This window comes from Lichenostomus cassidix, chromosome 5, assembly GCF_008360975.1.
Source record: "Lichenostomus cassidix isolate B80296 chromosome 5, HeHo_3.0, whole genome shotgun sequence".
In the NCBI taxonomy this organism is placed as follows: Eukaryota; Metazoa; Chordata; class Aves; order Passeriformes; family Meliphagidae; genus Lichenostomus; species Lichenostomus cassidix.
In genome coordinates, this window is record NC_139486.1 from 37,671,353 (window position 1) to 37,685,244 (window position 13,892).

General features: G+C 47.3%; 1 long non-coding RNA gene across 3 annotated transcripts; it reads left to right on the top strand.

Annotated features, from left to right (window-relative positions):
• The first annotated feature begins 8,214 nt into the window (after positions 1-8,214).
• LOC146436395 (uncharacterized) lies at positions 8,215-11,179 on the top strand. 3 transcript variants are annotated; one of them, XR_014852652.1, is made up of 3 exons: positions 8,215-8,526; positions 9,412-9,519; positions 10,838-11,179. It is a non-coding gene; the product is annotated as an uncharacterized LOC146436395 (long non-coding RNA). The 3 variants fall into 3 exon arrangements; XR_014852653.1 differs by lacking the exon at positions 9,412-9,519; XR_014852651.1 differs by lacking the exon at positions 8,215-8,526 and having other exon boundaries at positions 8,548-9,519.
• Positions 11,180-13,892: the final 2,713 nt, after the last annotated feature.

Consider the following 13,892-nt stretch of genomic DNA (forward strand, 5'->3'; position numbering starts at 1 on the left):
GCATCGTACCTTTAAACCTAATCTCGCTCTTTACCCACTTCAGTGGGTACCTGAAGTGTATCCTGGTATGCATATACACCTACAGTTATCTCTTCACAGGCCCACGTGTGCAATAGTGGGATTTCAAGCTCCTTGCAGATTGGCCCTGGTATGACAAAAGAAGGATTTGGCCTGGCTAGCAATAGGAAAGTGAAAGAGGAGAGAGATGTGGTTGGTACCACTAGTTTCTGCCCCAGGCAGGGGTGAAACAGGGAGAAGAAAGTCCAAGTTGTGAAGGGAACAGATTTGTGTTTTCTGTAAGATCTAGTTTGGGGGAAGACCAGCTTGGCTGGGGCAGACTGTGGAATCAGGCTGCTCTTCCCCAAGCTTTTGGGCCTCTAACATATATCTTGGAAGTATGCTGACAACCTAGACAGGATTCAATCAGGAGATCTAAACTGAAGAAAATAATTTGCTTTTTCAGCCTGAATTTAGCAGATACGCTTTGATTTCTAATGCCATTAGTTGCTGGAAAATGGCTTCAAATTCTGAGAAATCAGGAGAAATATGTAAGAAATGCGTCATGCTTCCCACTGAAGTTTTCTAGTCATAAACTGGTCTAGACATAAACAGATAAACAGAAAATAGTCTGACAGAACAGACTGAAATTTCCAACTGCTTTGGAAGAGCAAACTAGATATCCTTGGCAAGGTTCATGGCCTGGACACCACATGTTCCTCTTGTAGGACTGGAGGTGGCTAGGCAGAGTGAGTAAGGAAGAGGGCACCAGCAGCCCAGAGAAATGGCTAGAGGAAGATACCCCCATCATGGCACAGGTTAGAGCTGTTTCACATTCCAGTCACATCTGGATTTCACTTGCCATTTCACTGGAGAAGCATGTTCCAGCAGTGAAATGACCAACCCTCCTCAGGGATCTTTATTTAGAAAAGATATTGACAGTGCACTTCTGACATTGCCAGGCAGTAAAGCTATGTACATACGATTCCTGTGTAAGTGCAGAGAAATGTGTACCAACAAATCTTTATATGATTCTTTGATTCTATGATTCTGTGATTCTATGATTCTGTGATTCTATGACTCATGTTGCCCCAGAAATCATATAAAGATTTGGGTTGGAAGGGACCTTAAAGATTTCCTAGACCCAATCTCCCTGCAGAGATTGGGCAGAGACACCTTCCAATAGACTAAGTTGATTCAAAGCCCCATCCGACCTGGCCTTGAACACTTCCAGGGATGGGGCATCCACACCTTCATGGGGCAACCTGTTCCATGTGTCTCACCCCTCTCATAGTGAAAAATTTCTTTCTTATATCTAATCTAAACCTATCTTCTTTCAATTTAAAACCATTAACCCTTGTCCTATTGCTACCTGCCCTTGTAAAAAGATGCTCTCCAGCTTTCTTGTACCCCCCCCGACAGTGTGAAATGCTTTGCGTAAGTCCAGGTAGATGATATCAGTTGCTCTTCCCTGATCCACTAAGGCTGTAACCATGTCATGGAAGGGTCTTACCAGGTCTTGGGCTGGCTGGGCTTTGCCTCTGTGTGGGGCACAGCAGGGTCATTATGAGAACTGATGCTCTGCACAGGAACAAGGGCTGGTGATCGGCAGTAAGGGCTGTGTGGCAGTGCTCACCCCAAGACTAACAGAGGAGAGTGACAGCACAGGCACAGGCTGCAGCTGTGGCTGCTGCTGCCAATGTGCACTGTTACAGAGCCATTTGTATACAAGTGGCTGATGCCATGCACAACTGAATCAGAGGCTGAATTTCCTCTGATTTAGATACTTCCATTGCATTGTGCATCCAAAGAGTGCACTTGCAAAAAAAAGAAAAAGTTAAAAAATCAGGTTAACTTATCTATCAGCTGAGTAAGGGAGAAGGGATGACAGACCAGGAGAGGAAGAGACAGCATCATCACCAGGGATGCTCATGCTTTAGTTGTTACCCCTCTTGGCCTCAACCCTGTAAATTCATGCAGAAACATACCACCACTCACCAGGGGTGTAATGCAAGTCACTGAACATTATTCTGTCACCACCCTTATTGCCATTTCTTTTACAAACTGTGGCATCCTTCTGATTTTTTACTACCAAATGTAGCTCAAGTCAATTCACTAAACCTGGTGGAATAACTGCCCCTCTGAAATGAGTACTGAGAATGGAATCAGGCCAATGTGCGTTTTTCTATCATATGCTAACTTGTTCTGCCATCCTGTGAATGAACTTCTTGTTTTCTTCTCCCTGATGAGATAGTTCCACCTAAACCAGGACTGGACACTGAAGTAAATCTGGTAAGAGAATACACTTCCCGTTTATAAAAATATCCTTCCTGTGTGGAAGAGCCCTCTTCCTGCAAACACTCATCTGTGTACAGCATCCCAGACCTGTTTCTATGTGGACACAGGCAGAGCTGCTGGGGGCGGGGAGTACAGTTATTACGGATATTCCATCAACCTGAAGTACCAAACAAAATTAATGTATTGGTTGTACCACCTCTGGAAATCAAACACAACCCCATGCAACCCCAGTATTCGCTCAAGATGCCATCCTTCTCATATAAAGGGCTTTATCTCTGGCTTACAGTTAAATCTATCTGTGACAACTTCCGGAACCGGTGTCTCACTGCCATGAACTTTTTTAGCTAACTTATACAAAGTATATCCGCCTCCTGTGATTTGGTCATGGCTCATGGCTCACACGTTCACAGCAGCTGAGGATTTGAGCTGTGTGCATGAATGGATAAATTACAAATAAAATCAAATCTCAAAAGGTGGTGAGCTGGATGTTTCTATTAATATCCCTCACTATGTAACTTCTGAAAGGACCTCATTGAGATCTTCATCAGGCTGAATGTATTAATCCACTCTCCCCTCAGGTGGCCTCCCCTCTCACCCACATCAAGAGATTAATAGTGAAAGGACCACATCCCTCCATCTACCATGATTCCTAACAGCAGCCCAAGACCCTGTCAAACTTCAGGGGTCAACAGACAGACTTCTTCAACAACCAGTTTATGAAAGGCACCAGCCACCATTTCACCTTTCCCCCACGGATTCATCATCTCCCTCTACTGCTTTAAAGACTTCCTCTGCTTTGTATCTTTCCAAGTCCTTATATTCCTGTGCAGCATGATGTCTGAAATAGCTTCTCATAGGCTCACCCATGCTGGTTTCCTTTCCCACTTGGATGGGTCCTCCTTAAACTATTCTATGCTGGAAGTCAATGTTTGCTGTCACTGCCTGGCCAACATGTTCTGCCACCTCATCCCAGGTTTGAGTAGCACTCAGATGGTTAATCTGTTATCTTTTCCCTCATCACAACAATGTTCACTTCTGCAAATTCTTGTTGTCATTCAGGGAGCTGGTGACCTCACTGCACCAGCATTTATAATTTTATGGCCACACAGTATTGAGAAGTGCTGGTTGGAAGGCAAGGTACTGGGTTGAAGAAAGTTCACCCGTCTGGGGCAGTGCCTGCCCTTTGGGTCTTCTCCTGCCTGTGTTACTTCCCACAGTTCTCATTGGGTTCCCCACACTGCTTCCCTGGACATGAGGCTGCCTAAGGGTGGGTGTTCCCTGGCTGGGGATTCCTGCTCCACGGTGGCAGGGCCGTGGGCAGCAGACAGTCCCCTGGGGCGCACCTGCCTTGTGGGGCAGGTGTGCAGCAGCAAACCCTTCCTCCACTGCCCGAGCCCCGCCGTGGCTGCCGGGACCCCCCAGCGCTCTTCCGCCCCGCTTGCCCAGATTTCCTTCACGGGGAAAACAGGATACAAGCGGAGGGGGAGGGGAGCGGAGCATGCCTCCGGCTCATCCTGACACGGAGGTGACAAACACAAACATGCCCATCTGCACGGGGAGCACCCCTGGCTCCCACGCTGTGTGTATGTCTTCCTCTGCTGAGCCCAGGGAGAGGTGTAGGAGACCATGCTCCTAAAACTGGCACTTGCGTTTTGGCTTGGGGCCAGCAGTATAAGCATCCCCTTTCATCTTCTCTTCCTACTCCCCAGTTTTGAATAACTGGCTTCCCAGTCTAAGTAGCTGACGATTTGAAGGGTGCTTGTCCTCAGTTTGCCAAGCAGCATTACTATGTTCACTGGGTTTAGCAGCAGAGCCAAGATCCAGACAAAGTCCAACTCCTTACCATACCACGTCTAAAGAAATTGAACAAGTTGGCTTGAGGGAATCAGGAACTGGCCTGTTCTTATGTTAGATGCCATCTGTTCAAAGTTCATATCATGCCTGAGTCTGTTGACAATGTCCAGGGGGAAAAAAAGAGAGCCCTAGCTTCACTTGCTTATTTGTGGAAAGACTAGGGGAGTAACAAAGCAGTTTTTCTGGTTTTGGTTACTGAAATCAGCAGATCTGACTCTGAGTGCACACAAGCATCAGATTGGGCAAACCCTATTTATGCAAAAGCACTTGGCAGAGGACAACTGCACTTTAACACCATTCCTGTAAAAAAGGAAGGAAAAATGGCCTAAGCATTTGAAGGAAAACCACTTATTTCCTGTAAAGTGGTTCAGCCAGTGGAAATTGTACCTCTGCTGCCTCTATCTCACCAGTATATTTTAGCCTTAGGAATGACTGTCAATGCAAAAGGGCAGGAGCTGTGACATCCTCCGAATGGTGGCACATTTCCTGGTGACCTTTGTGCTCATCATCATGAAATCAGCTGATGTCATGCTGGGGTTTCATCCCAACCTTTGCTTTGGGTTTGTGACCTTTGTTCTGCTTGTGACACCTAAACCTCTCTAATGCTGCCTAGACTCCTGCTCAGTCCTTCCTGGAGACCTGACAAACTGCATCTTGGCAAAGGAAAGCCACCAAGTTTACCTGCTGTTTGTTCAAAATGTCCAGGGTAACTCCTGTCCCCAAATCCATCTTCTGTTCATAATTGTGGGACAGCTGGTGAATCCCTGTCCACTTGTAGAGACCTTGGCTGTAATTTGCTCCTGGGAGGAGCATGAGGATCTTAGCTGGCCCTGGGCAGAAGCACCTGCAAAACTGTCCACAACTGGGGCCAGGGCATGGGAAAACAAACATGAGATTTGCTTTAGAAAAAACATTTTAAAGCTTATCTCAAACTGTTAAGTGGGATCCCACATTGCTGAAGCACAGCTCTGCCAGGAGGACAACCCAAAATATATCACTTTTAACTTCAAGGAAAATTCAGTGAGAAACAGAAAAAAGGCTTTTTTTCTTGGATTGCCCTGAGAAGTATAGGCAGCTATTTGGCAGAGTGGAGACAGGAGATGTTGTAGCATAGGCAGCCAGCCTCTCCTGCCATAGACACAAAAAATAACATAAACACCTTAATCCTCTAAGCAAAGAGTTGATCCTTGCTTTTGCTATGCTAGTTATGAGCAATTAGGATAGATATTGCACAGAGTCTGGGTTTTAATTGATAAAGAATGCTGGAAGGGCACCTTCTGCCTTTTTCCTATACAAGGGATTACATCAAAATTCCTGGCCATATTGCCACACTTAGACCATCCCCCAGTTAGTTTTGGGAAGTGGGACAATCTGAAAAAACATGGACAGAAACATCTGGGAAGTAAACTGTCCTGTCCAAAGTTTACATTTCAGCTCAGCCCAAACCACTCAGATAAAATGAGAGCTGCCTCATGTTGTTAACCTCAGAGGCACTTGGAATCAGACATTTGTATCAGATCCAAATAAAATAAAAATCAATCTCAAAATGCATCCTAAAATGCAAATTAAACCAGAATGGAAACCAGTTGTTTAAAAGAATAATCACATATAGAAAGGACAAAAAAAGGCAGAAAAATCATGTTATTTGCTTGAGAAGCCTCAAGAGGTTTCCCATCATTTCCTGTGTCTAAAAAATTGATGATTTTACTCCCTGCAAAGCAAGGTAAAGAGGGGCTCAGAGTTGGCCCAGCTCACGCTGCCCTCAGCTCAGCTGGCCCTCTCTTCCTGTAGCTGGGCCTTAATGACTGATGCCTTTTCCAAGAGGCTGAATGAGCAAGAGAGCAGTCCCAAAATTTGAACCATAAGTCCCACAGTGTAAGAACTGAGATAAGAGTCAGAGAAGTTTTACCTAACCAAAGCCCTGCCAGGCTCATGTCAGTGTAACATAGTATGGGCTGGGAGCTGTTGTGGCTTGCACAAGGCTCTGTACAGGTATGGCTGCAACCAGGCTGCAGCTGTAAGGGCAATAGCTCCACTTGGGTTACTTGGAGGAGTGTGGTATCCAGAGCAAGAAAGCTGCAACAACGTGGAGCTTGGCATGGGCTGAAAAAGCTGGTTTGAAAGCTGGAAGAGCCTATGGGAGTTTAGCTCATGCTGAACTCCACGTTGCTCCAGCTCGCCTGCTACCACTGGCTAAGCCGGCCCACCACTGCTGCTGGCAGGTCTGCATCGTGTGGTGGTGCTGCTGGGGTTGCTCCAGTGTGCAACTACTCCTAGATGCTTGTCTTGCCATGGGGCTTTAGCACCTGGGAGTTCATCCCATGGCTGTCCCTCTCCCAGCTCTTTATTGCCCCCACTGCTGACTTCATGAGCACTATTCTAGAGCCAGGGTTATCTGAGGACATATTCTGAAGGATCAATACTTTGAAAAGTGCACATTTACACATGTGAAAATTCAGGACTAGTTCTCTGCTGCTAACTCCACCCAGATGAATCTTGTTGATGTCATTCCTGACTGATGTTAGAATAAGTAAAAGCAGACTTGAGCCTTCAATTTCTACATGCTTAGAAGAATTTCTGTTTCCTTCATGGAAGAAATGCTTGAATTAATTGTTACACTTGCATAACATTATGCTGAAGTGCATTTTTTCTACTGTATAATTTCTAGATGAAAAAGTAAAGTTAGAGTGAAGTTACATAATATAAGACCAAAGAGAAAATGTATGAGAGAACTGCAGAAAATACCCTCATAACACATTAGAAATGCCAAAATTTTGACGTTAAAAACCATGAAAGAACTCCAAATGCATTATGACAAATATTAGGAAACATAAACACCCTTAATGCTGCCCCAAAATAATGCCTGAACAGGGAAGAGTGTGAAATAAATGAACAAATAGAAAGTTACTCTAGGACTTTTCCTGAAAAATGAGTATCAGGTAAGTATGAATTGCAAACACTCCAATGCCATTATCTCACTGCAACTACTCCTTGAGCAGGTGGAGGGCTATGGGCTGATCAAGGTGTTAGTAACCACAATTTCCTGAGTGTGTCCATCCACCGTCCCATGCAGCAGGTGCTGTGCCTCTGCCCTCCACGGGGCGAAGTGCAGAGCTGGAAGACAGGGAGATACAGTGCCTTGCAGCTGTGCTTCATGCCTTGGCTGACACGCCCTGGCCCTCCTCCCCAAGGAGCCAGAAGATGCTGCTGCACTTCCTCACAGCCAGGGCTGGGTATAAGGAACAGAGGGAGGAAACACAGCCCTTCTGAGGCCATGCACTTACTCTGGCTTGCATCAACTGCCCTTATTTACCTACAGTCCCACAGGCAGGCTTATGACAAGGACCTGTCCACTTTGGCTGCACACTTGAGACATATCCTGCACACTGCTTTCCCAGCTGGGCCCATCCCATCCCAGCCAGTGACTCAACTGTGAGAGAGATGGAAGTGCCACATAACCCATCATTCTATCTGAGTCACTAGCTATTATTGTCACATGCAGGTGGACAATGCTGGTGAGAGGAATTTCTCCAGGGCTGCCAGAAAAAGCAGGATCACCATCTCCACATCACCACTGTAAAAATAGACACTTCCCTTTGGGAATTGCTACTTCAGATTGATTTCTAGAAGTTTGTGGCCTCCTGACAGAGATGGGATTAGTTAGTCTCTGTGTAAAGGAAGCTCAGGGACCATGTCCTGGCAGTAAACCTTGGGGAAAGATATGTTTGGAGGTTCTGTCTGGGTTCAGGTTGACTTGCCCCAAGCCAATCCCCACAAAGTGTGTACATCTGGATGTTGTATGGGACATGTGCTGTCTACAGAGCAGATATGCAGTATCAGGCTGTAGGTGGCTTCAGCAAAGTTGCCTTTGCCAAACTGAAAACTTCCTGGTTTATCAGCTTTGATCTTTTTGGCAGACGAGCATTTCAGCGGTCACTGTTTTGCCCTGACCACACTGATTTCTGATGACGTCCCCTGCATTTTCATTTTGGGAAAGAGTCTTTTCTGTGCTCTCCAAACGTCAGTCAGGAGTGCCCCGAGAGTTCAGGAGGGAACAAACAGGGCCATTTCCCCTCCAGATGCTGGGGACTTCCAGGCAAACCGAGGGCTGCAGCTCCTGCAGGGAGCACAGGGGGCCGCAGAGCAGAGCCCCGCCCGGCCCGCCGCTTCTCCGCCAGCGGCTGCCTACGTGAGCTCCCAGCTCCCTGCGGAGGTGCCAGGGAATCCCGGGCTCCGTTTCCTAGGGCAAGGTTTAAATCCGAAGCAGGTTTTGGCAGCGGGCTGCTCACGGGCCCCAGCCGTTTCCTGAGGAAACGCAGGCTGATGGCACCGCTCCGCAGCGCTCGGTCCCGTCCTTCCTCAGGCCCGGGACACCTGGTGAGGCCCAGCGGCGGGGCCCGGCCCGGCCCGGCTGCGGGAGGCGCCGCGCACCTGAGGCCCGCACACGGGGCTGGGGGCAGCGCCGCCGGCCCGGCCCGGCCCTCGGTACCCCCCTAGCGGCCGCGGCTTCCCCGAGCCACCCGGGCCTCGCCATGTGCCGCCGCTGCAAACACCATCGATCCCTCGGGAAAAGCACAGGAGCGCCGGCAGGAGCACAAGACAACAGCCGCCTGGCTGGTTAAAGGAGCATCAGCCCAGGCACGGCGCTCCGCGCCTGGTTAGGCTGTCACCCCGACTGTCCTTAAATCTGCTGCCCCACCCCGAGCTGCTGCTTTGGTGTGGCTGAGGAGATCTAAGGTTCCCCTCACAAGAGCTGCAGAATGGGGGCAAGGCTGTATTTAGCTCACAGAGGCCTTCCCCTATTGCACCAGCATTGTGACAGGACCCTGGCTTCCCCTGCCGTATGTGATAACAGCAACATACCCACTGCCAGCCCCAACTCTGGGACAACACAGGCATCTCCCACCCCAACCACCTCCTCAGATGTTACAGCATCCTACCTGCTTCCCAAGCAGAAACAAACAGCTGCATCTCTCAGATGTCTCTTGTTAAGAGGAGACCAGTGAATGTTATAACCTGGTTTATGTCCCTGGTCTATGTTCTACCGAATGGGCCAGACCCTGACGTCTCCACACAGGGAAGCTTCATCCATCCCCTTCTCATTGGTCATTTTGTGGGCTGCGAAAACCATGCTGCTGCAGCCGCTGCTCTGTTTTCTGCAAGGGAGAATGCATCTTTCTGTGCAAGGCTGGTTCCCAGGTCAGACTCCACACTAATGCTCATTTACTGCCCCTTGATTCTCATTAGTGTTTCCTTTTTCAGCAAACCTTCAGCTGATGAATGAGAAAAACCAATCTTCTTCCCTGGTTCTTTTAGTGTAGTTGAAAACAGGTCAGAAATTAAGTCAGGGAACCCTCTGAATGACAAAGGGTAAGTAGATTTGTGCAGCTGTTGTGGAACAGGACTTGTTTGAAACTGGGATTGGGGCAGGGTTTACTTTGTATTTTGTTTAGAGCAAAGACCAGAGCTGAGTCTTATTTTAATTCCTGACCTGTTAGGCATTCAGCTTCAACATTCCCCATGCTTAGGCAACATAAACCGTCTACAAGCTCCTCAGATCTGAAGGGGATTTTTTTAGTTGGAGAAGTCAGGGTGTATTCTCTACCTAGCAGCTTCTGGATTTCAGCAACCCATTCTATATTTAGCCTTAATTTGAAGGATGTGTAGACTGGATGTCCTGTTGGAAGCGCATGGAAAACTGCCTGCTGACCTGACCCTTGCTTGCATTTCACCCAGCAGCTGCAGCCCGATTGGCACATTAAACGCTTTCAAGTCATATTCTCCTGTATAAAGAAATATCCTGAGTTGCGTTGGCTGTGAGCAGGAGGGGAAGTGACCTTTTGGGTCAGTGTTTGTTGCACTGGTTATAAGAAACCAGGGAGTGACTCCATAAGGAGGGACATGATCCCACGACAATGCATCTGGTAGAGTGGGAACATCTCTCAAATCTCCCAGTTTGGAGAACTCCACCTGAAATGGCAAGAGCAGGGCTTGAAGGACTGCTGTATTTCTTTCTGCCATTGGTATGCTCTACAATCTTACACAACTTTGTTAAGCATCCTTCCCATTTCCCTCTCTGTAAAACAGGGACAATAGCACCATGTTTTGCAAGACATCAGTGTGACTTAACTAGATAGAGCTTGCATTACACTGCAGGATTCCTCATCAGCTCAGCTGTGCCTGGCTCAGAAGAGAAGGCAAGTTGGTTACTTCTCTTAGCTTGCAGTGACAGCAGTGCCAGGATGTGGATATTGCTTGGTGAATCCTTCTGAGACCTTGTCCTGCACAAACTGGCATTTGGAAATAGTCTCCAGCTTGTTTAGTTTCCACATTCACATGTCCACCTCCAGTCTCTGACCTAGAATTCTGTTGTCTTTCCACACACAATAATATCATTCACATATTAGGCCATGGGCTTTTCAAGGTCAGTGCCATCAATATGTGGAAAGCACTAGAGGACAATAGCAGGTTGATAAATCACATGGCAAATTAGGAAAAGGCCCTCAAGGGCTGTAAAATGTATCAGATCCACTTACCACAACCCTTTCTGATAGTTTCTGTGAATCCCTGGTAGTAAACATCCTGCTTAAAGTGCTAAGGATGCTTCCCCATTGTGTGGTAGCAGGCGACTGTCAGTCCCAACCACTTCTGATACAAACCTGGTGTTCTCCTTTCTTTCTCTTGACAGAAACAATTAGAGTCACTCACCCTGCAGAGCTGAGCAATCACTTCTGCTTTCAGAGCTCATGAGACACAAGTGAAAGCTCTGTGAAGAAATGGTGCTGAATCCCCTTGGACTGTGCCAAGATGTTTCCACTTATTGAGGAATACATTTGGTATTGGTAACTCAGAGTGCAGCCAATGATTGGACACCCAGAGACACAGCAGGAACCAATGATGCCAGACTTGAGCACACTTAGACTGTGAGGGTATAAAAGCCAAGGCTTTCCTTTTTTTGGGGTCCCTCCTCAAAGGCACCCAGCTCAAGCTGTTATTTTGTTGTTGCACCATGATTAAATTATTTTAAGAATCCTGTCCTCTGAGAGTCTGCTATGGGAAACCTGGGGCTGAGCTGGTAAGGAAACCTGGTCTGACTGTGAGTGTGGAGGGTGTAGCTGTGAAGGGGCCTTGGTCCCAGCTCAGGTGGTGTAAGTGTGACTGCCAGAGTGGCTCCTGGGTGGTCAAACAGGAAAGTTTCCTTAACACACTCCTTGCTTTGCTCCAGGGTCAGTAGCTGGGACAGCAACCACAGGTGCTTTGGGAATGGTAGGTTGGGGCAGCACATATGAGATGCCTGTAAGACAGTGATGTGACTGGGGTGATCTAAGATCTAGGCTCCTCTATACTAGTAAAATTAATGTTGCCAGGTACTGGGTATATTGCCAACTGTGTCAAATAGAAGAGTCTCTTGCACAGTTTTGTGCTGTGCAGCAGCTCCAGGCATGGCACAGGAATTAGCCCAACTGGTATGGACATGAGTGGCTGAATGCTAGCTGGGCTCAGTGCCTGAGAAGTCCCAGGTTCATTTAATTTTACAAGTGCAGATGTACCATATGGCTCCAGAGCTGTAATTTGCTGCCTCTTGGAAGAAAGAAATACAGACCCGTTACCTGTTCTATGTATCTGATGCCTGGAAGGAAGGTGGTTCACCATTAAGTTTAGCAGAGCAGGGACTGACACACATCTGAGGAGTGCAGGCACATCTAGCGCACACACTTCTTTTTACCCATCCTTGGCATGGGATTCACCTCTTCTGAGAACAGCTCTGTCTCCCTGAAGAAGGGTGGAGAAGGACAGACACCTCCAGGAGATGGTTCCTCCCATCCTGGCCCCTGCTAGATGCCTAATCTGAGTCTGGTTGAAAGGATGTTTTCTCACAGCTCATGGGCTGGGATATGCCCAAAGGTGGTTTGCGTCCTCCAGCCAGAGAACAATTCTCCCCAAATGATGTGGACATAGAGGACAAGTGAAATGTGCAATGAGGAAGAAGTGGCCCAATTATCTTCATCCTGTTAGCTGTGTTCCTGCCACCCTGGGTCTAGTGTCACTTGAAGATAAAGAGCAAGTACCTTATTATCACCGCCATGTCTGGCCTTGAGGGTTTATTCTTTCACCCCCTCCTGTCTTTGTTTCTTTCCCCCTTCCCTGATTTTTTTCTGTGTTGTCTCTCTACTTCCTACCATGCAATTCCCACTTCCCATATGGGTTTCATTCCTACCCTGTCCCCATCCTGTCTGCTAAAATAATCAGCAGTGAAACCCTGAATATGGCTGTTCACATTGTTTCCATGGGACTCTGTGGCAGGTCTCCTAGTGCGATGAATGAAGGCAGGACGCACTTCTCAGAACCATTGTTTCAAGCTGTCTGCCGTCTCAGGAAAGCACTGCCAGCTCCGTTTACATTGAATCCTTGACTGGTATGTTTTCTCCTCCATCTGCTGTAAGAAAAGAGTCAGACCCTTGCAATTTAAACAGTGGCTGCTTAGTTTGTGGAATGCATGCTTCATCACCATGCTTCCCATGGGGCAGAGTTGATCCATGGGGAGGATGTCAGATGAGAGCATCATGAGGTGGTGCTTTGTAAGCAGCCACAGACTCTCTTTATTCACTCCCTGATGTGGTTATTAAGAGCAGGAATCTGGCTCATGCAGCCATGGGTGTGGAATAGAATTGTCAAACATGAACTGAGGCTCTCCTCCTCCCTGGAAGCCCTTATGTCATGTTCGTCACATTTACACAATTTTCAGTCAGCTGACAGCACAGAAGGAGACAACCCATGTGTGTTTGGAAAGAGCTGCATAGACATCTCCTAACTCAGAATAACTGTAATGAAAACATGCTGAAGCACCTTTTTAGCTAGGACACATGGTACCTCCAGTCTGTGCTGGTCATTTGAAACATTTTAGTACACATCTAAAACTTCCCCCATGGAAGCAGGAGTTATGGCAGATGAACTGGGAAGATATCAGTAGGATTTGCAGGTTATAAAATAGTTTCTTATTGGACATTTCAGATTGTTTTAGTCGCTTCCAGGCTTCCAGCATACAGAAACTGGCAGGACCTTGCCCAGTGTCTGAATAGCTGAACCATACCGTTTACAAACATGATTCACGAAAAGAAGACTAAGTGGGATCTGAATTTGGACGTAACAAAAGGGAGTATGAAATGAGACATCCCATCTGCTGAGAAAACCAGTTTTCTGGTAATTTACCAGTTCAAGTACAGTCTTGTGGTACAGTTCAAGGCAGTCTCATCTATTTCAGTAAAAACATCTTCCCATACCAGGAGAACAGCTTCCCATCCATGACCTGCCCAGTGTTGCAAGAAATTTGTTCTGTCTGATACTTCTCTTCCCCTTTTGACCCAAGCAATGGATCAACATTCTTCTGTGCAGTTTGTATATGCTTAAAGTGTGTAGACAGAGGTCCTGGTATAACAAAGCCTGGAGGGTCCCAAACTCCTAACCTAAACAAGAGTTTTCCTGAACCCAGGAGAGGGTGACACAATTTCTTGTAAAATGCCAGTCCTTTCACAACCACAAATAGTCCCCTGCAAAGCTCTCTTACTTCCCACCATGCAGAATCAGGCTGTGACAACTCCTCTGTGGGCACAATGAGAGGGTTTCACTCCTTCAGCCAGAGCAGGAGGCAGCTGTCCTACCCAAAGACCTCTGTGAGGATCTCCCAGCTTCTGTGATCACAGTGTGAAGTCCTGAGGCCTGGTTCTGGATTTATTTCTGGTCTG